This window comes from Anomalospiza imberbis, chromosome 3 (genome assembly GCF_031753505.1).
Source record: "Anomalospiza imberbis isolate Cuckoo-Finch-1a 21T00152 chromosome 3, ASM3175350v1, whole genome shotgun sequence".
In the NCBI taxonomy this organism is placed as follows: Eukaryota; Metazoa; Chordata; class Aves; order Passeriformes; family Viduidae; genus Anomalospiza; species Anomalospiza imberbis.
The window spans coordinates 15,278,384-15,303,427 of record NC_089683.1 but is presented as its reverse complement, the minus strand read 5'-3'; the positions used below and the strand labels follow the sequence as shown (position 1 = coordinate 15,303,427).

Here is a 25,044-nt window from a genome sequence, read left to right as displayed (position 1 = left end):
TACCTTGGAAATATGATTCTACAACTTTACTCATGTTCTTCATATAAATAAAAGAACATAAATTATGAGCTTCAGAGTCTGAGACAGGACAGATAGGTAACACTTGAGAGGATTTGCAAACTGGTCTCCTGCTGGCTGCATCATATTTCTATAAATGCTGGTTTCAGTGCTGATACCATCAACATAGGCCTAATGAAGCAACATTGTGTTGAGAGAAGGGAAAAAAGCTTCATTTTGGAGGTGAAATTTACTTTTCTTTCTTCTTCTACTCTCACTGTTTTTGTATTACTCATTTAATACTGTGGTCACTTTTCAAGATCTCCTGCAGGGAATTTTGCCTCCTCCTCTTCCCTGGGAAGAAGGTTATGCAGGAATTTTCCAGCTCTGTTCAAGTACTGAGGAAATATGAAATTTAAAAATGAAAAATCTGTCTTTTTAAAAGGTGAGAGAGCCAGACATCTTTGCACAGAGTTGCAGGAAGTGATAGATGAAGTTTGGAAGCTTGTTATGAACACGAGTGGTGCTGCTGCTTGATCTATTTGTTATGTACTTAATTTGTGGCTTAGCTTTAAATGAAACTAAATGCCAGCTGTCAGTCTAGCTCGGAAATGGTACAAAATCTGGGATTCTGGCTGTAGAACTCATGTTGCTTAAGGCAACCTGCATTAATAGTCTAAGGTAGCCCATCTTGCTTTTCCTACAGCACACAGTCAGCCATTTGGGTGATGTATATGCTACTGTCTACTGTAAGTGTTGGTGATACTTTCCATGTAGAAAATGCCATCAGTGTGACAGATATTCACTGCCAACACATCAAAATGGAAAGACTGCTGCAATTCAAATAGAAATATCCTGGGAGGTTCTCAGCTATGTTGAATTAAGGCAGGAAGAATAGATCAAATGTTTTTTTCTAAGCTCAGTTAACTCCATGAGAACAGGACACAGATGTGAGTCCCTTCAAGGCAGTACACTTGTCTGCCAAGTTAGAAGGCAATTATTCTTCATAAATCTGTCTTTTTAAATCCAAGCAGATCGATTGTCTCGTCCATCCTTTGCCTATGCAAGCACCCAGACAGGCTCTTTTAGCACCACCTACAACTAAGCACCCTCTTTTCAGGAGAGCCACACCATGGAGGTGATGGAACCCCTGGCTGCCCTGCATATTCCTTTACAATGGTGGATGTAAAGGTATGTTCATTTTGCTCACATTTTAGTGCTTTAACCAAGAAGTCTCTGTTCTGGTTTTAAGCATCATCTTGGCTTTAGATATCTGATCTCTATGCAAAGAAATAGAATACATCTAAAAATTTATTGTCTAGCTAATAGGCAGAAAAGTGTTGCAAGAAGACAGGGTGGTTTCCTTAGGTCCATGTCATGGTTGCATCAGTGTAGAGCTTCCAGAACTGCACTAAAATTGGCTTGGTTACAAGACAGTCATCTCCTAATAGCCCTATTTTGCCAAATCACCCAGGCTCTGAAAGTCAAAATGGCTTCTGCCCTTCCTGGTGACCTGTAATCCTGGGGAGACATCCAGCAGATCCAGTGAAAGCAAAATTTGTTTGGTGCAGTTGTAAGCAAAGCCTACATAAAAATACGTGCTCGTTTTGATCTGAGTAACACATTGGTGATTTTCACTTTTTTTTTTCTTCTTTCAGATAGGGAGAATGCTTTTCAGTATTTGCAAAGTGCATTTTTAGATTGTTCTGACTACAGCCATTACTGCTATGGTGTGTCTTCTCTGGCTGACATTTGGCCCTAAAACCCCAACAAATGCTATAACAAAGTGAGAGGAGTTGGCATAAATTGTTCTCTCATGTGCTGCAGTGGCACAGCAATGAAAGAAATGTTGTTCATTTTTCTTTTCTTTGAATTTTAATTTAAAGACCATATTGATAAATGTATCTATTCTGTTATCATGAAACAAAGCAAGGAAATGAGATGTTTGGCCTTATTAACAAGCCTCCAGACAGAATCCAGCAGGAGAAGTGAGACAAGGAGAGATGAGGGGTGGGATGTGGTGTGGAACAGATTCAGCAGCAAGCCCTGGGCCAGTTGCTTGGTGGCACTGGGTATGACTGGGGCAGCCTGGAGACACGCCCTAATCAGTAAATACAATGGGAAAGTAAATGTAAATATAATGGAAATGTAAATGTAAATACAGTGGGAAAGTATGTTCTAGGTATGAAAAAGTATGGGAAATTCTGCTGGCACTTAGGAAGTTTCTGCTTTAACTCTGTTGGCATCATAGAACAGTCCTCCAGCTCTTAGTCCCACCTCTGATCACAGTATGACCAACTTTAAATTTAGGTGATATTGTCCACACCCTCATTCCACTGAATTTTGAAACTCTAGGGTGGAGAAAACATTGCTTCCCTGGATAACACGACCAGTGCTGGACTATTCATCCACATGATAAAAATATCGTGCTTGATTCCCCTGCTGCATCTCTGACTCCTCTCCCTTGTCCTTTTGAGGTGTGTACCTGTGAAGAGGTGAAGCACCTTTTGAGATGCTTTGTCCTTCCCTGTAACCTACCATGCTGTTAAGCAGCAGGAGGCTGCTTGCCTCCAAAAAAGCAAATTAAGAAATTAGACCTGAGCCAATATATACAAAATAGTTTCTGGGAGACTGAAAGGCCACACGAATCTCAATTTGTGAATCATTTCTGCTGCAAAAGCAGAAAAAATTCATGAAAGTGAACAGCTTGGCATTGGCATTTCCAGAACAGGAATTTGAGGGGGTTTTCTTTAATCTTGATTTTGAAGAGACTTAGAGATTGACAAGGAATTATGGAAGAAAGAAGGGTTAAACAACCTGGAGGCTGAACAGAAACACTGCTCTTATTTTGACCCATCTGTAATTTGTTGTTTATATTTCAGCTCCACACAAATGGAAAGAAAAGCTATGAGCATTACTTTCTCAGCTCCAGAGGAGACCGGAGCAAAGCTTGCTAGTGACTTCATGGGGGCTTTGCTCTGAAAGTGGTGAGCTGTCACTGGGCTTAGACAAGAGGGCTTCCACTCCCTCCCAGCATCTCCACTGCAGTGTTGAACTACATTTTTAAACTGTGAAAATGTGGAAAACTGCAGCTGTGAATCCTCTGATAAATCACAGAAAAACAGGGCTAGAAAGAGTCACAAGGGCTCATTTAATTTTTTTCTGCAGCTTCACAGCAGGTTGTACCACTTCATCATTTCTAACCACCCCCTGTCTGACCTGTATGTAGGATGATGGAAATTTCAATCTCCCTAACTGCTGTCCTTACCTGCAGGATTTTTTTTTTCCCCGTGCATGCTCTATTTTTTTCTGGCTGCAACTCAAGCTCATTGCTCCTGTTCATGGTAGACATCCATTTATGACAACATTTTATGTAGATGGAGGATTATGTTTCCCTTCAGGCTTCACATATTTATGCTAAACCCCTATTCAGTCAGCCTCTGCTCCTGTGGTGATTTCTGCCCCTGCTTGGCAGCTGGGCTATCTGCAAGCTCCACTCCTCAAGACACAGCACATTACTCTGTCTGGTGTGGAAGGGTAATTTCCCATTGTATGGGCTCTTCTCCTACTATATCCACACTAGAATATCTGTGTTTTGAATCGTCATTCTGCCCTTTTCCTGCCCATAGCTCCCACTTGCTTTGCTTTATCCATAAGCTTACAGGCATACTTTCCATTTCTCCACCATCTGAACCCTCGGCAGAAGCTCTTTAATTGACCCTAATGTCTTCAGACACAAGGGAAAATTATGTGATGCTTTACCTGCCATCCACTTTAGAGCCCTAAAAAGCTGAGTTTCAGAAAAATGGATTTTGTTCCCTTTGGAGCAGAAACCCCACAGCAGAGCTGGATTAATTTTTGGCTGATACAGTAATTCTTGCTTCCTCTTTCCATTTGCTTCATGTTGTGTCAAGTAACTCCTGCACTTGCAAATGAAGGAGAGGATATCTGCTTATAGTACATACCCCTCTTGTGCACATTGAATGGCAATGGCATATAGGAGAGCCTTTTGCTTTGGAAGACACCAATGTTCTTCATAAATGAAGTCTCTGGAAAATCATAATTCACCACTATGAAAAGAGCCCTTGTTTGATAATGTGCTATGGCAGTGCCCAGTAACTTTGTACTGGTAATGAATAATGCCATAACAGGGAGCTTGTGGAAACAGGAGCTAACACAGGACAGACCCCTCTGCCAATTCACATATGTCTTCAGTCAGGAGGTATGACTGGAAGTGCCTGGTCCTGTGCCAAACAGGACATGGGACAATAAAACAGCTCCTCTGAAGTACTGATAATCTCCCTGTTGGTCTGTGAGTAGCCTGCCACTTCTGGCTTGCATAAAACTGAATTCTCAGGTGATCTGCTGCTGTTACTAAGAAAAAACAATAAACTCCTGCCTCTCTGTGCGTGTGCTCTTTTACCAAAAAACAACAAGTAAAGGCAGAGTTGTTCTGGGGGATCCTGTGCAGAGTCTTGTGGAGCTCTCTGAGATGCTGAGGGCTCTGGGATTGCATGTCTGCCATAAACCAGGCACCCAACACTGGCTCCTCCAGCACTCAGTTAAAACATGTCCAGCACACAGCCTGGCTGCATGTGTTAGCACATAAACTATAAAAATCCCACATCTCCCTACCTGAGAGGGGTGAGTTAAATGGGCAGTCCCAAAGATTCAACATCTAACTGGGCACAGTAATGACTGGCTTTAAACTTAGGAAAATGAAAGAAAACGTCTGTGTTTGCTTGCTGATGACCCACGGCTCAGGGTTAATGTTTTCAAACTTGCCATGAAAAATATGGATTGGAAATATAACTGGTTAGGAAATTGAAGGTCTGTGTCTGCAAGCAACACATCAATTCCAGCATCTGGGGCTTTGAAAAAAGCCTACATGTGATATGGTCTGCAAAAAACCTGGGATTTTATGAGCCAGTGGTAACACAGTAGACATGGCAGTGGAAGCAGTGTAGAAGGGAAATGGGTTAAACTAGCATATAACAAAATATTTCAGAAAATATCACTCCCTATTTACACCTGGGGCATGAATGTTAATCTGAAACAATTGTACTTCTTTCTTTTATGCCTTCCCTACCAAATGGTGTTACTTTAGATTTCCACTCACTTCATCTATTTATCTGGTAGGGGCTGCTTTCTCTCCCTGAGCTGAATCCACCCCAGGAGGAGCTGTCTCTAAGGCTATGCAATTCTGCCAAGCCTGAATTTGATCCACTATGCTCAGTTGTCCTACTAATGCATCTGTCTTGGGTCCAAGTGCTCTCCTGGTTTGAACTATAATTATCCTAAAACTAGATTTTTCTAAATTTCATTCCCTTGTAGCTTTTTATAGTTCTGTGAATTAATTATTCAGAGCTGTAGAATTTCTCGGCAGTGCTTTTCCATAGCTTTTATGGACATGGATGCATTTCACTCATGTAGAGCAGAGCATGCACTAGAACTTCAGATGGGGACAAGGGAAAGACTTTGTCCAAATGTTAAACATGCTGAGTTCAGCATGTTCTCCTCTGACACCATCTTCTTGAATCTGAGGCATAGATAATCTCAGAGGCTGAAAGTGTCTGTACTTCCTCCCTGGCTTTTTTAGGCTTTAAAGTCTCCCTTTTCCTGTTACAGGTTGATGCCACCTGTAGCACTGTGGGGCAGGTGGGGCTGCTGTGAGCATGAGGACCAGTATGGCTGCACAGCTGAGCACTGCCAAAAATACCCCCACATTTTGGCTGGGATGGGGGTGAGGTGCAGCTGGGGTGCAGTGGAGACTGGAGGACATAGAGTCCTAGCCTGGAACCAGAAGCTGGGGAGAAGTCAGCAATCTCATTTTGCTGCTGAGAGAGAGTGGATGTGTGTTTGGGGATGGCCAGGTTCTTGGGGACATGTGAGAGGAGTCTCTGGGATGCAGGCTGGGGAAGAGGTGTCCAAATAAAGCATAAAACTTGGTTTGAATTTCACTTGAGCAGGAAGATAGTAGGAATATTTGAAGGTTGGGGAGGCATCAAATCACAGACCTATTGGGCTGCTACTGGCACAGTTCTTCTGGCTTGCTCAGCTGAGCAGTCCCCAAAGTAGGTGTGTGGGGAGATGTGCCCACATGGAGGTGTTGGTCCTCCCCTCAACAGGCTCACCCCAACTTTCCAGGGAGTTACAGCCCCTTCTTTCACTGGACCCTTTCCCCTGGAAAGGCCACTCACACATTGGGGATTTCCATCACAGAGAGCAGTGAAGGGAAATGTCTGTGCTGCAGCTGCCAGGCTCTGAGCAGGACCCTGGTTTCCCTGCATTTGGCTCTGCAGAGGCAAAACAGCAGCACCAGCAAATGAGATTGAGCCTCTTCTGCCTCCCACATCCTCCTTTGGGTAAATGCAGAGTGTGTACTTTAATTAGTGATGATACATGAGGGAGACAGGAGATGAAGCAACATTCAAATTAAGTATCTGCAGAGCTGCTAAGAAGGTAAATATGAGCTCCTAGACTTGGGGGATTTTCTTTAGTCCCTTCTTTTGCCGCAACAGTTTTAATTCAAAAAGCAAACAAATTGTTGTTGCAACACTTTTTTTTCTACCAAAACACACCTTTGAGGTCCACCTTCACAGGCATCTGAGCTTTATGGCACTACAAAGCCCAGGGTGGGGTGGTGGGGCTCCCACTGCAGCTGGGGGCCAGGCACAGCATTGCACCAGGCAAAGGGTTGTTGCTTCCATGCTGCAAACCCACAGTGAGGGTGGTGGACTGACACCTGCACGATACCATCAACCCTCCTGCAGCAGCTCACCCTTTGACAGAGGCAAACCACAGCAGGTTTGGAGCTTTTCCTCAGGAGCAGAGGCTTCAGTGACTGCTAACTAGCCTGACTCCTCTTTCCCATCCCTTTGCTGTGTCAGGGGGGTTGTGAGTACATCTCTGCATGTATTTCTGCTCCCATGATCAGGAATCACTGCTCACAGCTGTGTACTTTGTACTACTGCTCATCCTGGGACATCTGAACAGCTCATACTTCACCCTGAGCATCCTCTTTCCCGCTGTCATGGACGGGCCTTCAGACTGAAACTGAGTGGGATGCTGAACACAAATACTACACAGGCGCCAGAAGGATAAATGAAAGCTTATTGAAGAATAAATTAACCTTGCATTATATTTTTTTTGGAAGTGCTTAACTTGTTCTGTGCCTTATATGACAGATTTTTGTTTGCTTTTGCAAGTAATACGGTATTTAATTATTGGACAAAGCACGTTTCATAGCAAAATATGTTTTTTAAAGCACTTTGAACTGATAAACAGCAAGTATTCACACCCCCTTTACTATGATTTAACTTTAATAATGATTTTGGTGTTTCAGTATGAGTCAGGCAACAACAGAAGAATTGCTGAAGAAATTTTGCTAAAAACCTCTCTGAAAAAACAGTTATGAGTCAGAAGAAACACAACTGGATTTTACTGGCTTGGGACTGCCTTGGTTGGATCTGTAATTTCAGAAACCAAATTCCACATCTGGAGCTGTCTACAGTTTAGCTATTAAAAGGATGTCTGTGATTTTATTTCAGTGCCACCACTGGGGTATAGGACCTGCCCTGAAGAAGGGGTGGCTGCCAGCAGCCACTGATGCCAGGCACAGAGAACCCTACTACAACAGGAGATTTCCTGCAGTGATGACTCAAAACAAGCAGCCTTTTTTCCAGTGGAAAAATGCATTGTCAGTGTGAAAGAAAAATATAATTAGCAGAGGCCAGAAAAGGAAGACACTGGAAGACCCCAGAAGCTCCAGAGTCCCTACTTTTGCTCTCTGCCCCTGCCAGTGTAATTTGTTTACCTATCTTTTTGTTACGAACAATTAAATTTTATGTGCCATTAAAGGCTGGTTATTTCTGACAGGATACCAAAGAAAATCAGCAGTTGTGTCATTTTTGAGAGTTCATGTGTGGAAGTGCAGAAATGTGTTCTTTGCCTAGGTGAAGCCAAACTGTATATTATTTAACCAGTGCTGAAACTCTTACAGGAAAGGTGACCCAGTCCAAAACTTTTAGGAATACATCTAGTTTAGGAACTTATTGGATGCTCTTAATTATTTCTCAGTTATGTCAGCATAAAGGCATGCCTTTAAAACCTCTGTCAGAATAAATTTTGCTCAGATACCACCAGCATGGAGTAAAAAACTGAATTCCTCTTACTTGCCTGGATATAATTTGATATGAAAAACCTAGTATAATGCTAATATCAAAAAATCTGGTGGTAGTTGCATGGCAATCGGAGCTCAGAGGAGCTGCTGTGGCTCCAATAAGATGTGCCTTTGAATGCTGTCAGGAGGATCAGCTGAGCACGGCTGTACCTCGCCAGAGCACCAGTGGGATGCTGATAATAACACAGTGTCACACATTGTCCAGGATCCTGCTAGTGGGCTCCTTTATTGGATTATTGTCTGTTTGGAGAGGGGAAAATATCCTCTGCTTGAAGCAGATTGCCTCATGGTTTGTGTTGTGATAAAAGGTGATCAAACATCCATGGAAACTGTGAGCCTTTTTAGTTGCAAAGTTGCTGCCTCTCTCTCTGTTGGTTTTATTTAAAAAGTGCATGTTTTGGTAGTGCTGTGGCAAAGGTAGTGCAGGATGCTTGGCAAGGCTGGAAAGCAGCCTGCCCTGGGGAGAAGTCCTGCCATTCCAGCAGGAGTCCCCTACCCTTGGCTGTCATATTGGTCTGGGTGAGCAGCCCCGGTTGAAGGATCTGCTCCCCTGTGTGCCTGCCCCAAACTGGCCCCTGGGGCTTTGTGGGATTGCATGCTGGGTGCTTCTGTTCATGGGAAACACACACAAAATTTTCAGGCCCATGAGTAAACGTGGCTGTCTTCAATTCATGAGAAACACACATGAATTTTTCAGGCCAGTGAGTGAACGTGGCTGTCTGCATGCTTGGAATTAAGTGTGTTTTTCACTACTTGAAGTCAAAGCTTGAGGCAGGAGAATCGGGGCATGCCTGCAAGAGCATGGAGGATCTGGTGATTATCTAAATGCATAATCAATACCCCTATTTACTTACTAGTGTGCATTTGTCAAATGTCCAACAGTGTGATTAACCTATTTAAGTATTTTCTTCAGGCATAAAGCAACCTTTCCAAAATTACTAACTTTTTTCTCATTGAAAATGTTGTTAATTAATACTTTTAGTGTCCTCCCCTGTGATTTGCTTTCTCTTAATTACCAACAGGAGCAATACAAGAGTGCTCCACTGCCAGTGCCAAAATTAAACTGACTTTCTCCAAATTGCACTGACTGATCCACATGGCTGTGCCTTCAGGTACTAAGCAGGAGACCTCAATCCCACGGGAAGTGCTGCTTTATGAGGCACTCCGTTTTTACAGAACCACAGAGTGATTTGGGTTGGAAGAGACCTTTAAAAGTCATCTAGTCAAACAACCTGAAATAAGCAGGGACATCTTCAACTAGTTCAGGTTGCTCAGAACCCCATTCAACCTGCCCTTAAAAGTTTACATGGATGGGGCATCCACCACGTCTCTGGTGGATGTGCCAGTGTCTCACCATCCTCATTGTAAAACATTTTTCCTTCTATGTAGTCTGAACATGCTCTCTTTTAGTTTAAACCCATTACCCCAAGTCCTGCTGCAACAGGCCCTACTAAAAGGTCTGCCTCTGTCTTTCTATAAGCCCACCTTAAGTATGGAAATTAATTTCAATAATAAGTATCTCAGGGTAGTTTCATGCAGATGGGAGCAGCATGAGGACATGGGTGTCGCAGCAGTAAGGTTTGAGCCCTGGATGAGAAGTGCAACATGGTGCAAAGTCCCTCAACCACAGGGTGCTGGGGAAGCAGCAATCCTGATGCCAGTGGAATGCCCTGGCTTTTGCAGGACTCTGCAAAAGTGTCCTAGAGCACGCAGGCTGGGAGAGCACTACAGTACCATCTTGCTGGCTCCAGCATCCCAGGAAGCGCTGTCAGATTTCTTTATCTTTCTCTTTGGATCGGCCATATGAAAAGAAGTGGTCTCAGCAAAACTGAAAGTTGCTGTGGGGAAACACCAGGCTTAGAATATTATTTTTCATTGCCCTGATTGAACAAAATTACATGTCTTTAAAAAGCTTTGCAAGGCAAAAACTAAATTTCATTTAGACACACTAGTATTTTTTCATACTTATTTTCTGACTTTTGCATTCTCCTGTTGTGTTTCAGAATAGAAAAAAGTAACAGTATTGATACTTTCTGCTGCAGTGAAACTCTTAAGTCTTCTTACTCTATTCCCCCTTTCTCAGCATAAATTTACCACACTGAATGACAAAACCAGAGTTCACTCTGTTACATCTCACAGAAACAAGTTTTTCAATGGCTACTTCTCTCTGTGGGAACTCATCCATTTCAAGAGCTCTCTGTTATTTTCTGCTCAGACAAATTAGACATGTCATTTTGTGTTTAGAAATTGCTGCTGCTGCCAGCATGAGGAAATAGCCTGGGTGGGAATGCCAAGCCCAGGTGGGAATGCCAGGGTATCACGGGCAGACACCCAAGGCCCTGCAGCTCTGCCCTGATGGTGGATATGCTTATGCAGGGACCCTGTGGGACAACAGGGTTGTTGGTAGATGCAACTGAAAATAATCACGAGCGGGCTGTGGAGTGTAAGAAATTCCAATTTTTTTTTGCTAATAGATGCAGCTAAAATGCCCCTGGCCCCAAATTTTGTTTGATGATGAATCCCAGCAAATATTGTAGCAAACCCCACTGTGAAAATCTCTCACATATAGAGCTTTAGCATATAGGGCATATCTCTAGCTCAAAAGCACCATGGCAAGAAATGAAGCTTTTACATTTTCCTTATTTAGCAAAACCTTTCTCTTTTTCATAAGAAACTTTAATATTAAAATCTTGTCTAAAACACCTAACTTTAGTGTCTGACATAGCAACTGCAGCCTGGGAGGCAAAATCAGGTCCTTTTTAGGTTTCCATGTAATAAATGGGTAGACAACAGTAAATTAAATGAAAACGTGTCAGTTTAATTCATAAATTCTTCACCTCTGTCAGGCCTAATTTTTTTTTAATATCTCCACCCTCAGTCTTTCTATTATGGGAGAGAAAAACCACGCAGCCAATTTTCCTTTATGTTGGTTTAATTGTTGCTCTTTTTGACTTTGAAAAGGATACCAAGTGTTCTCATATATGTAAATGTGCCTGATGCCTTCGGCTGTTCAAATACTGAGACCCCCCCATAGGCACTGGGGTATCCCTGGGGCAACCTTAATACAAATGTAGGTAGAAAGTGCATTTTTTTATTTGTCCAGCTGTGCAGGCTCACATCTGCTGTTCTCAGGCTTTCTGCCAATCATTGCAGCTCTTACAATTTATTTTTCCTTGCTGGGGAAGAAAGCACCCAAGACAATCATGCTGAGAGAAAGAAGAGCAATCATGCAAAGGTGGACTATTGACGCTATTTTTGTTACTTTCTTTTTCATCTATCTGATGTTGCTGGCATAGTGGTAGGCATAGTAAGTAGGTTGGAGATGAAAAAGCATGCAAAAATTACATTAAATATTGTGTTGTGGCTACATTCTCTGAACACTAATTTTCCCTTGCTTTATGTTATATTATTCAAACTAGACAAAGAGCCTTCAGAGGTAACTAGCAGATTTCCTTCTCCTGCCTCTCCCTGCCCTACAAGTTCATCTAAAATAGGCCAGGGAAGTACACTAGAAAATACTGCAGGGAACAATCTTGCTTTGGCAGGAAAATGCATTGTAAAAATCTACCTGCTCTTTTTCACTTCCAGTTTCTGTGATCCAGATGACTGGCAAGACCCCTTGGCATATTTGTTTCTGTAGTACATTAAATACTAGGTCTGCCTGTTCAGGTAATGCTGCTTGCCTGTACAGAAGATAAGAACCATGGATGCAGCTGGCATTTCCCAAGTTATGTTTGCTTGGTTAGTCTGACTTGGAAATGCAAAGGAGCACAAAGAGGGGTTAAAGTTCTTAAACAAAGAGAGGGCAAAGGTTCAAGCCCCAGCATCTGGTAACAAAAATAGGAGGTTTTAGAGATGAGTATCCATAGATTTATCACTGGAATTCAAAATTTATCAAAGAAAATAGTTCTGATAAAAAATTTTCCCTCTTATTTCCCCAAGCACCTGCCAACCAGCTTGGTTTTATCACAGGTAAATAGCACTGGCTCATGTCTCCATTACTGTTCTCATTTAAATTTCTTTAAAGTGATCCCTCATTAAGGGATTTCCAAAAACAAGATTAAAAGAGGATTAAAAAAAAAAATTGCATTGTCTTTTGAAACGTTGCTTTCTTCTTCATCAAACATACATTGTGAGGAAGCTCAGTGATGTAGGGGTCTTACCCCTGCTCCTCCAACCTCTCCTGCAAGGTTGTTTTGCAAATGGCCCAGCTAGGCAGGAGCTCCTTCCCAGGCAAAGTTGCTGGCCAGAAGCTTCCCTTGGGGAACTGCCATGCGCTTCCAGGATCACAGTGTGGGGATGACCAGGATGACCATGTCCCAGCTCAAAGCCAGAAGACATGCTTTTGGCTGTCACTGTTTGCAGAGGAAGCAAGTTCTGGCTCTTCTGGGAGAGGAGGATCAGAGCCAGCCTGACCCACAACAATCTCCCTTGCCAGATGTCTGGCCATGTCTGGAACAATTTGTCACCTTCAAGGACACCACCAGCGCTTTCCATCCCAACAATCCAACAGATATCAGAAGACCAATGGGAAAAGAGGATCTCAATCCTTAATCCTTGCCAGCATTTTCTTCCTTTGGTTTTGATGCTGGGCTGGCAGGTCAAGTCAATAAACTGCTCAAAAAAGGTAAATACCACTTTAATCCCTTCCTCCAGTTAATCATGGCAAACCACAGGAAGGCAGATAGTAATTCAAGATTAGCAATAGCCTTACGAAGCTCACATTATAACCGAAGAAATTTAAAAAGCCACACACTTCAAATACCTTAGTTTCCATCTAATCCTTTGATAATTAAACCCCAGATAGCAAAAAAAAAAAAAAAAAATCACACATTATCTTCAAATTCCACATAGTTGGAATGATGCAAATGAATCAAATTTAATCCCTCTTTGTTTCTCACTCCTGACTGTGGAAACTAAATGAAAAGCAGAAAGAAAAATCAAACAAAAGGTGAGATGCCAAAGCAGTTGTAGATTTAAATTTGTGAAGGTCCATGCTGGGTCATCATGGGCTTTTTACAGATGGGCTTAACAAACATATCCCACAAAAGAAGAACTTTGAATAAGCCAAATATACCCAGTGGGACCAATTTTGCAAATGTTTTCATAGAATCAGAGAATCATTTAGGTTAGAAAAGACTTCTAAGATCATCAGGTCCAACAATTAACCAAACAGTGCCAGGTCCACCATTAAACCATGTCCCTAAGTGCTACATCTACGTGTCTTTTAAATACCTCCAGGAATGATGACTATACCACTCTACCCAGGGCAGCCCATTCCAATGCTTGACAATGCTTTCTATAAATAAATTTTTCCTAACATCCAATCTAAACCTTCCCTTGAGGCTGTTTCCTCTTACTCTACCACTTACTATCCTGAAGAAGAGATTGACATCCACCTAGCTACAACCTCCATTCAGGTAGTTGCAGGAAGTGATAAGCTCCCCCATGAACCTCCTTTTCTCCAGTCTAAACACTCCAACTCCCTCAGCTGCTCCTCTCAAGACATGTTTTCTGGATCCCTCACCAGCTCCATTGCTCTTCTGGGAGGGGAGAAGCAGCCCTCACAAACTCGTTACAGGAATGGATCTACAGCCTCTTTTCATCTCAGATTGTTTGTGAGCAGTTGTCAGATTTCTATGGCCATTTTTCTCCATTTCCCCAGGGATTTCTGTAACTCGGGAATTGATCTTTAGCAAGCATTAGGATTCTAAATCATCTGACATCTTGGTGCTATTTCTCTGGTTGTCTGTCTGTCTGGGTTGAACCATCTTGCACACTGGAAAGCTGCGATTCTTGAAGAAAGAAGTTGGGCATAATGATAGCAACATCCCATTTGGATCTTGTGTGTTCTTTAATAGTTGTTGAATACAGAATTATTTTCAGGGTTTATGCAATTTCTTGTGGGGTAGTACACAGAACATTAGAGGGTTCGAAGAGAGCAGCAGCCACAGGCACTTCTTAAGTAAGTACCCACTGACCATGGAATGTCCCTGAGCCTCCCAACGCAGGCAGTTCCTGACAGACGCGACCAGAGCTGTGCTGAGCCGGGTGCAGAGCAGCACAGAGACCCATCTGAGGATCACCCCATACAGAACACAGTACTCACAGCTGCAAATCCCCGTTGAACCTGGGAAGCCTGGAGAAGAGTCACTGCAGCCTCAGAAATGACTGCAGGTCTCATTTCAAAACCTGTCCACCACAGGTCACAGGGCAGTGCCACACAGAGGGAAACCTGCTGTGGTGACAACCACGTTAATAATGAAAGTGGGGTTGAGCACCATAAACTGTTTTCTCTCCCCAGACTTGAACCCTGAGGGCTGTAAATCTCGGAGGAGGCCTCAAGTAGGTACTTGTGCTGTTGCCACCTATTCCTGGGCGGAGTGGTGTCGTCACCTGTGCCACCGCCCTCGCTGGCAGAGCAGCTGGAGAGGCACGAACCACAGCCCCATCCTTGAGTCCAGCCGTGCTTACGTTGGCAAGGCTGGCACAGGGAAGGGTTTGCTGGGAAATCAAAGGGATTACTCCCATATCTCCTGTGAGGAGAATCCAGCTTCAAGCAGGTGAAGTTGGCAGCGCTGGTGGTTAGATAGTTTTCCATTATATGTTCCTGATTGAGTTGCTTCTAGTTTAAACTGTTCAGGTGCTTTAGTTTCCAAGTTTGTTCTTTTCCTTGGCTGACATTTTTATTATCTTCTTTTTAAACTGGCAAGATGGTTCAACTATTTTTGAAGGGCCTTGGAGAAAATGGCTATTGTTAAGTAACATTTTAATATCTGTAACATTTTCTTCTCTTTGCATCTATGTATCCAGCTTCAAGGTATTCCATCTTTGAAGTACATGTGAAAGGTTTGATTTCTTTGTGTATTTTGGTTGGTTGCTTGCTTTTTTTTTTTTTAATTTTCCCCTGTCCCTATGAAAATCTGTTGGACTTAATGCAAAGATAAGCTTTGAAGGTTTTGAAATTTTTCTGTTTGCCCCCCCCCCCCCCCCGTTTTGTCATTTAGATCTTTTACTATCTTTTTCCTGGTGTGGCCTTGATTTCAGCTCTATTCAGTTCTTATCTCAAGACAGCACTGAAGGTGCTCGTGGAGAATCCTGTAAGGGGAGGCAGAGTGAAAGCTACCGATAAGGCACAGTGACAATTACATTAAATTCTCCATATATTTTTGACTGGTAAAATGTGCTGTGCAGGAGCTGGGAGAGGGCAGGTGGGGAGGAATATCCTAACAAGAAGATTCACTTTGTGCTACATGCTGTATTTCTGAGCAATGCTTCCAATCACCTCCCTCAGGAAGCAATCAGCATCAATCCCTAAATCCCCTCCATTTTGTGATGGGGTATGGGGAGAGGCTCTGTAACTTCATGTCTTGCACAGAACACTGAGCGAAGGGTGGGCGCCTGTCTCCAGCGAGAGGGATGGCACCCGTCCAGACTCAGCCGACGGCATCAAGTTCACCTGTGCAACTCTCCACGCTGCTGGGGGGCCACTGCCGAAACGGGATGGGCGCACTTTTGTGGCAGGGAGCTCGTCCCATTGCCCTGTTCAGAGGGAAGCGTGGGGTCCGTGTGCTGGGAGGCGGCTGCGCTCGCTTCCAGCAGCCACTCCAGGCGGCTACTGCTGCCGCCGTCCTCCCTTCCTCCCTCCCCGTGCACTCAGCGCTGGACACCTTCAGCCGCTCTACGGGATACGTGCAGGGCCGGGGACGAGCTGGGGCCGCGGGAGAGGTCCCAGTCTGGCATTCCCTTATTTGTTTTGGGGGTAAAAACCACAAAAAAAAAAAAAAAAAAAGAAAAAAAAAAAAAAAGAAAAAAAAAGGAAAAAAAAAAAGAAAAAAGAATTTAAAACCTTCCAACACTTCCAACATAAAAAATCAGAACTTTTCCCGCCCCGCTCCCCTGCCCGCGGTGCCGGAGGAGCCGGCAGCGAGCGCCAGCGGGGCGGGCGCAGCTCCCCGCGGGCGCGCAGCCCCGCGGAGCCACCTCTCCGCGCTGTCCCCCCGGCCCCGCACTTCCTGCCCGCGGCAGCGGCCCTGGCGGGGCCGGGCAGGGCGATACCAAGTGTCCGGCGCGGCGGGAGCGGCGGCGGCGGGCGGCCCCGGCGCGGGGCTCGGCGCTGCGCACGCCGCGGGGCGGCCGCGGAGCGGCGGTACGGTGCGCTCCGCCCCCCGGCGCGCCCGCTGCCCCGCCGGGGAAGTTGCGCTCTGTCCCTCGCTCTCCCTGGTCCCTCGGCGACGGCTCCTTCCTCCCCCTCCCTCCCTCCAATGCGCCTCCCGCTCATTTCCTCTTTTCCTCCCCGCTCGCCGCCGCTCCGCAGGCGCGCGGCTCGCCCGGGCGCCGCCGCGGAGTTGTAGCTCCCAGGAAGCCGCCGCGCCCCCGCGCAGCCGCCGCCGCTGCTTCCAGGCCGCCCCGGGACCCCGCTCCGCCAGCCGGGTAAGAAACCCGGGCTGCTTCGCCGCTACCCGCGGAGCGGCGCGGAAAATTCGGTAGGGCTGCGGGAGGTCTGCGCGCTCTCTCCTACCGCGGCGACTGTCGGAGGGCGAAGCTGGAGGGAAGGGGGAGGTTCCTGGCTTTTGGCGGGGGTATTTTCGGGGAGACAGGGATCAAAACGTCCTGTCTGGATCGTGGGCGCGGGGCGCTCCGCGCATCTCTTACATCCCCGTGGGGCGCGGAGCGGGGCGGCTGCTCCCTTCGCCGCCTGGAGACGCGGAGCGGATCCGGGCGCCCTCTTCGCGTCCGGGGGATGCGAGCGGATCCCCTCTCTACCGCCACGGAGCTGCGGTGCCGGCGCTCGCCTCGCCCGGAGCGGAGGGAATTGCCAGCGTTTCCCCTGCCCTCAAAAAACCCCAAGCCGTGTGTATCTGTGTCCTTGTATGTCTGTGGGTGTATGGATATCTGTACATCTGTGTGTGCATATCCCCGTGCAGCCCGCGTGTGTGCTCGGCTGTGTGTGAGCCTCCCCGATGGTGAGGGGCGTTTCGCGGCTCTGCTTTATGGTGGTTAATGGTTTACCCGGAGAAGTTCCCGACGCATGAATGTTGCAGGGCCCTTTGAGTCAACTCCTACAGACCCGGACTTCCTATTGCCAACCTTCCCTCCCAATCGGCCTTTAAAAATGCTGGCGTTTGCCTCTGGTGAGTTGGCTTTTTTGTCTGTCTCCTCGCCTGAGAGATGTCTGGGGCTGTGCTGGAGGCCGGATGGCTGCGGCCAAGGTCACCCCAGTTCCCTGGAAGCCGGGCAAGGGGGAACACCCTACTCCTGTGAGGTTGTGGCAGCAAAGACATCTGCCAGCCGTGGTTTGCATCAGGCTGCTTTGGGACCTGCTGGAGCACATGGCTCCAGCACACACTAGCTGCCGAAGTAGGGAGAATTGCAAGAAATAGGAAATAAAACAAGGCAAGTGTGTTTACAAGAAAGTTTCTATGTAAATAAGTTCCTGCTTGGTTTGGGAAAAGGTCATCTAATGCATCGTCAGGAACGAAAGGTTTGCTGAGAAAAACAGCTGGTTGCTCAGTAGGTCTGTGTCTCCTGCTCATAGCTGCGTGATTTTTACCTACATAACGAAATCCTGAGCTTTTTCACAGAAATACTTGTAGTCAAGCACTGTAGCTGAGCATTGTCCTGTAATCCCATTCGCAAGTAAAAATCTGGTAGGAAGATCAGATTTTCTCTGTGGGAAGAAGAAAGGAGGAAACAATCACTACCTCCCCAAAATATTTTCTGTTTTTCCTATTGGGAGCCATTTGTCATAATTTCAGGTTCAAAAGCTCTTCTTGCCTGAGATGAAATTTGAGCAAAGACTGGGGGACTATTTCAGCAGCCACTGATATCATGCTGTCAATGCTGGGGTCCACCAGCATTGTTGGGTACTTTTGGCCAGGGAGCAGAGCCTGGAGGAGCCTCTGCACTTGTTCTAGAGCCAACCTCACTCCTGATGCCTCAACTCTTCTCAGGTGCTTGGGTTGGAAACCCTTTGATTCAGGTGAATGGATCTTAGAGCTGAGTGTGTTTGCCTTCATGTAGTGTGGTGGGGCTTGGGGAAGAAGGCAGATCATCTCATATTTTCCTTAGGTTTGGTGAGGAGGTGCTGGCCAGCCAGCAGGACACACATCATCTTGTCCTCACACCTATTCTCTGCATTTCTTTGTTTCTTGCCTTTCTCTGTGTAGAGGTGGAAGTGTAGGAAACTGAGGGGAAAAAATGGGTGCCACTATAGAGTGGCTGTTGCAACACTCTCAGGAGCTCTGGTGAGGAGTCAGCTCTGCTGGCAAAAAAAGTGCTTTTGTTGGCATAGCTTAGTCTGTTCAGGGAATTGCTACAGTGCTGGAGTGGGGTTTGCTCTTGCAGCTGGCTGCTTGCACCGGCAGGAACTTGTGTAGACAAACCTTTCTAGCTCTCAGATGAGGCTGCCACTCTGTTAGTGCAGGCAATGCTTTGCTCGCTGCATGTTGCAGCTGGCACTGCGGTGCCCCCACTCTACCACCTGAGCTCATGGGCATGGAAGTAACACGGGCCAGTTATTGGGAGATGGGGATAGAGATTAATATGTAGCCTAAGCAACATTAAACTTGGATTATGACTCCACAGGAAAAAAAAAAGGAAAAAAGAAAAAAAGAAATAATGTAATCTGTGTTTAGAAATGTTGCAATTAAAAATCCACATGCAACTTTTTTTTTTTTTTTTTATTTTTTACAAGCAAGGTAACATTCTTCTGAGTGCTGATTACTTTGACATGGGGAAGACAAGAATGCTGGTAGACCAAGGGGGCAGTGGGGATTCAAATTCTATATCATTGGGTTTTTTACTTCCTTTTAGTGATGTGAAACTGTAAGCAATGATGCTGCACTGTTTGCATGTGCAAGATGCACTGATACTCATGGAAAAGGATCTCACACTTTTCCAAAGAACTGCTGGAATTTCCTTCAAGCATGACTTGCAGGTCAGATTCAGGAAAAAATGCAATGTGTTTTCCAGTTAACGGAAGAAATACAGACTCTTCTTTTTAAATGTTTTCCATCATGTTCCTAGGATGCTTTTTTATATGTGGGATCAGTTTCTGTGTTCGTTACCTGTGTTAGAAAATTGTTTGTGTCCAGCATCTTCATCTTCATTGAGCTTAACTTGGATACAAGTTAAATTTCTTCTGGCAAGAGGTTTATCTTACATTGTGTTGACTGTGTTACTGTATTGTGTGTAATCCTACCCATGGATAATGAAAAGATTAGCTTTTGCAAAATTGTTGAAGTTTAGCTTTAATGAACAGAACTTGTTTTCAATCAGTGCCTAAAATTTCCATTGTTCCAATAATCGAGAGTATAAGAAATTCAAACAGTTATCTTCCCTCAGTCTTTTGCTGCATAAAAGGTTCCACAAGTCGGTTTTGTTTTGCTAACCTGCTAATTAACCCATTGATGTCTGCATTTCTCGACTTACACAGATAGGTATCCTCTGCCTGTTGTCATGCTCTGCTGGCAGAATAATAGTGAATCCTTGAACAGTGGGGGCAAATACTCCATGAGGAGTTCCTTACTTTACCTCTCAGAGTCTTTCAGTGGATAGGAGAGAATTTTCATCTGACTCTCCTGGAAATGTGACCTTTCTGGAAGTGTGGTGTTGCTTAATGGCTGGGAGACCTACAGGGTCTACCGCAGGATGTATTATGCATTCTCCTGCTCTGATTGTGCTGGAATTAGAAGGCAGGAGCTGGAGGGGGGGAGGGCAGATCAGTCTTGTAATCTAAGAAATATTGCAGTTCTTCTGGATTGCACTGCATGAAAGATGCCTTTATTGTTATTACTAAGAAATGCTTCTTATCATTTGCACAGTAGTTTTGTAGATACCTGTGAGTAACCAGCGTGAAAGAAATGGCAATGATACTTGGGTTGTTTCAGTGTTTCTTGTCCTGCGGGTGTGTATCTTTTTAAAATCAAAAAGAGTAGCAAGTGGTTTAAGGAATTCTCCCTGGTGATCAATTTTAGTAGAGATACTTGGAAACACATGCCAAGCAGCATTCTGTTCAAAAGATGTCAGCTACAACCCGGCCAGCCTTTTTCTTCCCTTGCATGCGATGTATTTCCCAGTGATTGAGCTGCCTGCCTGAAGGGGCACAGTCTACTTGAAAAAGCAGCGAGAAAACTTAGACATAGCTGTAGTTGCATGTACTTCAGGCATCAGCCTTTGAGACTTTCTGCCAGTTTTTTTGGTGACTCCTTCAAATACGTTCTAGCCGTTTTTTTCTTTTTCTGCCCTCTGTTTTTAAAGGCAATCAGGCTGCCTGATGGGGAAGAGTGCAGCTCCATAAATGTATGTTTAACAGCAGGGGGAAAAACAAAAAGGTGCTTGCTAGTATTTCAGTTGCTGTAATCTTAATGCATTCAGAGAGGTGTTTAAGCTGATGGTATCCCTTTAAATATCCACTTGGGTTGGAAAACACTGGATTGGTGACAGATACTTCAAGGGTGGAAGGCATGACTTGCACCTACAGAGATACTTACTGAAAACCAGGCGTACTGGGATCCTGATATGTTTGCCAAGAGCAACAGCTAAACTTGGGCAGCTGGTTTAGCAATTAAATAATGTTTTTGTTTTGGACAATGGGTTTATCGTAATGAATTAGCCGGTGGACAAGTCAGAGTGGCAAAGGGGTTTGTTTTTGGTTCCCCAACCATGCAGCATACCTGCTTCGGGCACGTACTTCCCAGCAATGGAGGTGCAAGAAGCATTTCACACGAATTGTCTGGGAGTGGGAGCGTGTACACTTGTGTGTCCCTTGTGTGTAAACTCCGGATTCTAGTAATCTTTTGAAAATAAAAGTGTGATGGATGGTATAGCTTGGGCATGGAATAGGAAATACATGGTGCCTTGTGCTTAGAGGTTGGCATGTGCCTCATGCAAAGTCATTTTAGAATAGTCGGGGGCGGCGATGGGAGGAGGGAGGAAAAGAAATGCCTTCAGGGGGCTGGGAGCCAGCGCGTGGGCGTGCTGCAAGCCGTCCTCGCCAGCCTTCCGCGCTTCTCATTCACCTCTGCTCCGCACAGCCTGGCCTCGCTGTGCAGAAAGGAGCTTTTCCTTGCTCGGAGGTAGCAGGAATTTTTTTTCAGGTTTCTTTTTTTCTTTCAAAGGGGCATTATGCGCAGGATGCTCTGTTCTTGGCAGCCCGCCCACTGTGTGAGGGGAGAAAGCTCACTGGTTTGGTCACAATGCAGATAGCCATTGTCAAAGCCAGTTAGCATATGCAGGGCATCCTGGCATCCTTTCCTTTTTCTCTTGAATAAAGCTTTTTTTTTTTTTTTTTTTTTTTTTTTAGATTTATTTAGCAGGCAAATTTTGTTTCTCCAAACACAATCACTTTCTCTTTCTTAAAACTTATCTGGGGAAAATTTCTTTGTAGGGCAGTTTGGGGTTGCTGGATGAAAGCTGCTAATGTGTGAGAGGAGAGTGGGAGTTCCATGGAAAGATGTTGCGGATGCATAACCATTAGCACCAACTTTGGCTATGAAATGTGTGTTCAAAAAATAAAAGCAACCAAACTTCACAGTGCTTAGGAAAGGGCCTAGAAGCAACATCTGTTCAGTATGTTAGAAGACGCTTGAAAACCCAGTATCTCCCTTGCCAGAGCTGAAGGGAAGGCAGCAGCTTGAAACCTAGGCTTGGGAGCAGGGGCCTGGCAGGAGCTGCCTGGCCAGTGGGTGTCACAGGCAGCTGCCTTTCATCATCTGCAGAGTGATCAAAGCACTGTCCTGGAACAAGCTGGGGTTTCTGCTTTTCCTTCTAGCTTCTATCCAGTTCAAGGCTCTTTTTCAAGAGTCAATACCCCTGTGTGACCCTCTCTGATCTCACCTCTGTGGTGTCCACCCTGCCAAAGCTCTTGTACTGAGAGAGCTGGAGCCACTGTACAGGGGTGGGGGGAAAGAAAGTAGGATCAATATAAAGCCCTCCATGGTTAGTCAACACGATTTTTGCTGGGCTGAGTTTTATTGCTCTTGAGCTCATGTATGTCAGCTTTGCTTCAGAGGGGTTCTGGAAGGCTTTCCAGAAAATGGGTGCTCCTGTGTGTAACAGTTTATTAAAGGAGGCACTTATGCCAAATAAAACATGGGTTGAAAACACAGATATTTGACAGTTGCAGAATCACATGTGTTTCTGAAAGTCAGAACCATTTAAATGGGAATGAGCACGTGCTTGTGTCCAGCCTCTCCAGTGGCTTTGTGCAATGAACCCTGGATGGTTGCATCCAGGTGGACAATGGCAGACCATGACCACCCCTGATGTAAGAAGCCAGATTTCCCCAAATCCCATGGTAAACTATTTCCCTTGGCTTAGGTTTGATGTGAAACAAACTGGCTGAAATCAGTTGTGGGAGAACTTTTCATTTCAGGTGGTTCCCCTGTTTGTCGCCTGGGGATGGTTCACTGGGTGCTGCACCCTCAGTGATGGCTGAAGCCCCTTCTCTGGATGTCAGGAGTTTGACCACTGCACATGCCTGTCACCCCAGGGAACACAACGTGAGCCTGAGGTGCTGTGATCCTCCATGCCAGGCTCATCCCAAGAGCAGCAGCTCTGCCAGGACCAGTCAGGGTTTCTTCTAGGGTTGTCAGAAGATGCATCAAAAGATAATTTTAAAAAATGGAAATCACATTTCATTCCAGCTGAGGGTAATTGAAGCAGTGGTAATGGTCTGAAAGTAAATGAGATTCAGCTCTGTAGACTGCAGCCTCAACTTTCTGTTCTGCTGGTGTCACGCTTCTTAAAACGGCATTCATTCCTAAATCTGGCCCTAAAGCTCTGTTGCAAAGAGCTGTGTTTGTCTCAGAAGATAGGAAAAGATCACACTTTAATTCATTCTCTAGCCCTCGTCTCCCATCTTCTTAAGGATTCCCTGAACCTGCAGGCTGAATTTCCCAGCCAGGTTTGTCCCCATGGGAAGCCTCCTGACCTGGTGGGATTTGCAAAGGAGCAAAGAATCTGTCTTGCCCTGTTCAGATGGAACAGCCCTCCAAAGCAGCTTGCAGTTTCAGGCTGAATAATCTGTGACTCCAGCAATGCTTGTTTACCAGTCACAAAGAAGACAGGAATCTTTGCAGGGGAAAATTCCATTGCTGACACCTGCCGAGGTACCAGTGGACTGTCCAGAGTGGAGGATGGGTGCAATTGCTTAGCCTATTACAAGGGGGGATCTCCCTGTCTCTCTTCTGACAAAATGTCTTGGTATACACAGGGTTTGCCAGATCTGGTCTGTTCAGTCACACCAACTGTGATTTCTCTCAGGTCTTCTGGTGTTTGACTGTGTCTTTTGTGGCCCCTGCTGGGGACTCTTGGCAGGCTGTTCATATGGTGTGTGCTGTAGCTTCCCAGAAGTCCTGTCCCTTAAGTAAGGCACACTGTTCTGAACTGAGAGCACCAGAAACAGCTGAATTTACTGAATGCTTGCTTTTATGGGTGTAATTCAGAAGGCACAGTTTGGAAATGAAGGTGCACTTGCTGGCCATCTTCAGAGCTCTGATTTGTTGCAGGCAAGGATGATCTTCCTCAGATTTGGCTGAGCCATCACCTTCTGAGCACCAGGGGCTTCACAGCCAGGTGTTGGTTAGTCCCATTTGTGTTGGGACGTTTTGAATTAGCTGTGCTGAGCTTTGTTTTCAGATGTTTGATGCCCACTGCTGGTGCTGGGGTCTTCTATGTATCATTAATGGGTTTGATGGCTTTTAATGCTTAGTGGGGAGACACGTTTCTAACAAAAATGCTCTGCACTGCTTGCTCACTTCCAGGAAAGCACTGCAAAAACATTTTGGTGGAAGTTTTGGTATCCTTAAGGTGTATGCATGCAAAAGTCCAGGCTGACTATTGAATATTAACGGCTCCTCAGGGGCTTGTGAGAAGTGTGCCTAGAGGTGGAGCAGCCTTAGACGGAAAGACAGACTGTGGCATGTGAGTACCGCCAGGGGTTTAATGCTGTGCCTGCGGCTCTCCACACCAGCACACTCCTGTGTCGTGCCCGCTGTTCCAATGCAGCGGGGCCTGAGGAAGATGTGCAGGTGCTGGGGCAGAGCAGTGCCATAGGCTGAGCTACTCAATGCCAGCCACCACTGCCATCTCTCTCTGTGACCATGACATCCCTGTGCCAGGTTCTGTGTCTCCGGCTGCAGCCTGTGGCTGGTGTGCTGTGGGGCTTGCAGGGTGCCAGTTTGTCACTGCTTGTCTCCTCTGCTCCCCCATCTCGCCCCCCTGCCCACATCTAGCCATGGAGATGCCAGGCTCCTGTTCATGATGTCAGCCTCCATTTGAAGCCATTTCTTAACTGGTAGTCAGAAGTGGGTGAAAGGAGAGGGAAAATTCCCTGACTGGAGTAGCAAGGGTGACAGGTCTCAAAGACATCAAGATGGTCACTGTCAGACTTCTCCAGGAGCTTGGGTCCTCACAGGTCATGGCTCCCACTGAGTAAAAAGATGAGGGGACTTCCAGCATTGTTACCCAGGTGTCCCTGTGGCTGCTGAGGAGGCGTTTGCCCAGCTGTGTTCCAGACAGCTCTGCTGCTGGCTGAACCCATCTGCACGCGCCCTGGTGTGCTGGGACAGACTGTGCCAAGGTAAATTATGGGCTGCCTGTGAGGAAGTGGCAGCCTGTCCTGGCAGAACAGGGAAGACCCCTCAGCTTAGAAAAATCTTTGTCACCTGAGGTTGATATTTCACCTCTGAAACTGCGATTGATGTGTGCTGGAAATTTTGCACTTAACGTTGCTTTTCCAGCTCTCTAGAGGTTAACAAGACACTGGTGCATCTGGTTTTTGCTTCGCTTCCAAGGTGGTTTTCCCCTTATAAAGATGAGAGTGTGTAGGTTTTTTTAAATTAATAAATGATCTGCCCAGG

General features: G+C 45.6%; 1 protein-coding gene across 2 annotated transcripts in view; it reads left to right on the top strand.

Annotated features, from left to right (window-relative positions):
* The first annotated feature begins 1,108 nt into the window (after window positions 1-1,108).
* HPCAL1 (hippocalcin like 1) overlaps window positions 1,109-25,044 on the top strand; it is an 81,263-nt gene continuing 57,327 nt past the window's right edge. The window contains exon 1 of one of the 2 annotated variants that reach the window (XM_068183468.1): window positions 1,109-1,188. The gene's annotated coding sequence lies outside the window, so the exon portion shown is untranslated. Of the gene's footprint in view, window positions 1,189-16,330; window positions 16,613-25,044 lie in introns of those variants that run through there. The other variant, XM_068183467.1, reaches the window with a different exon arrangement.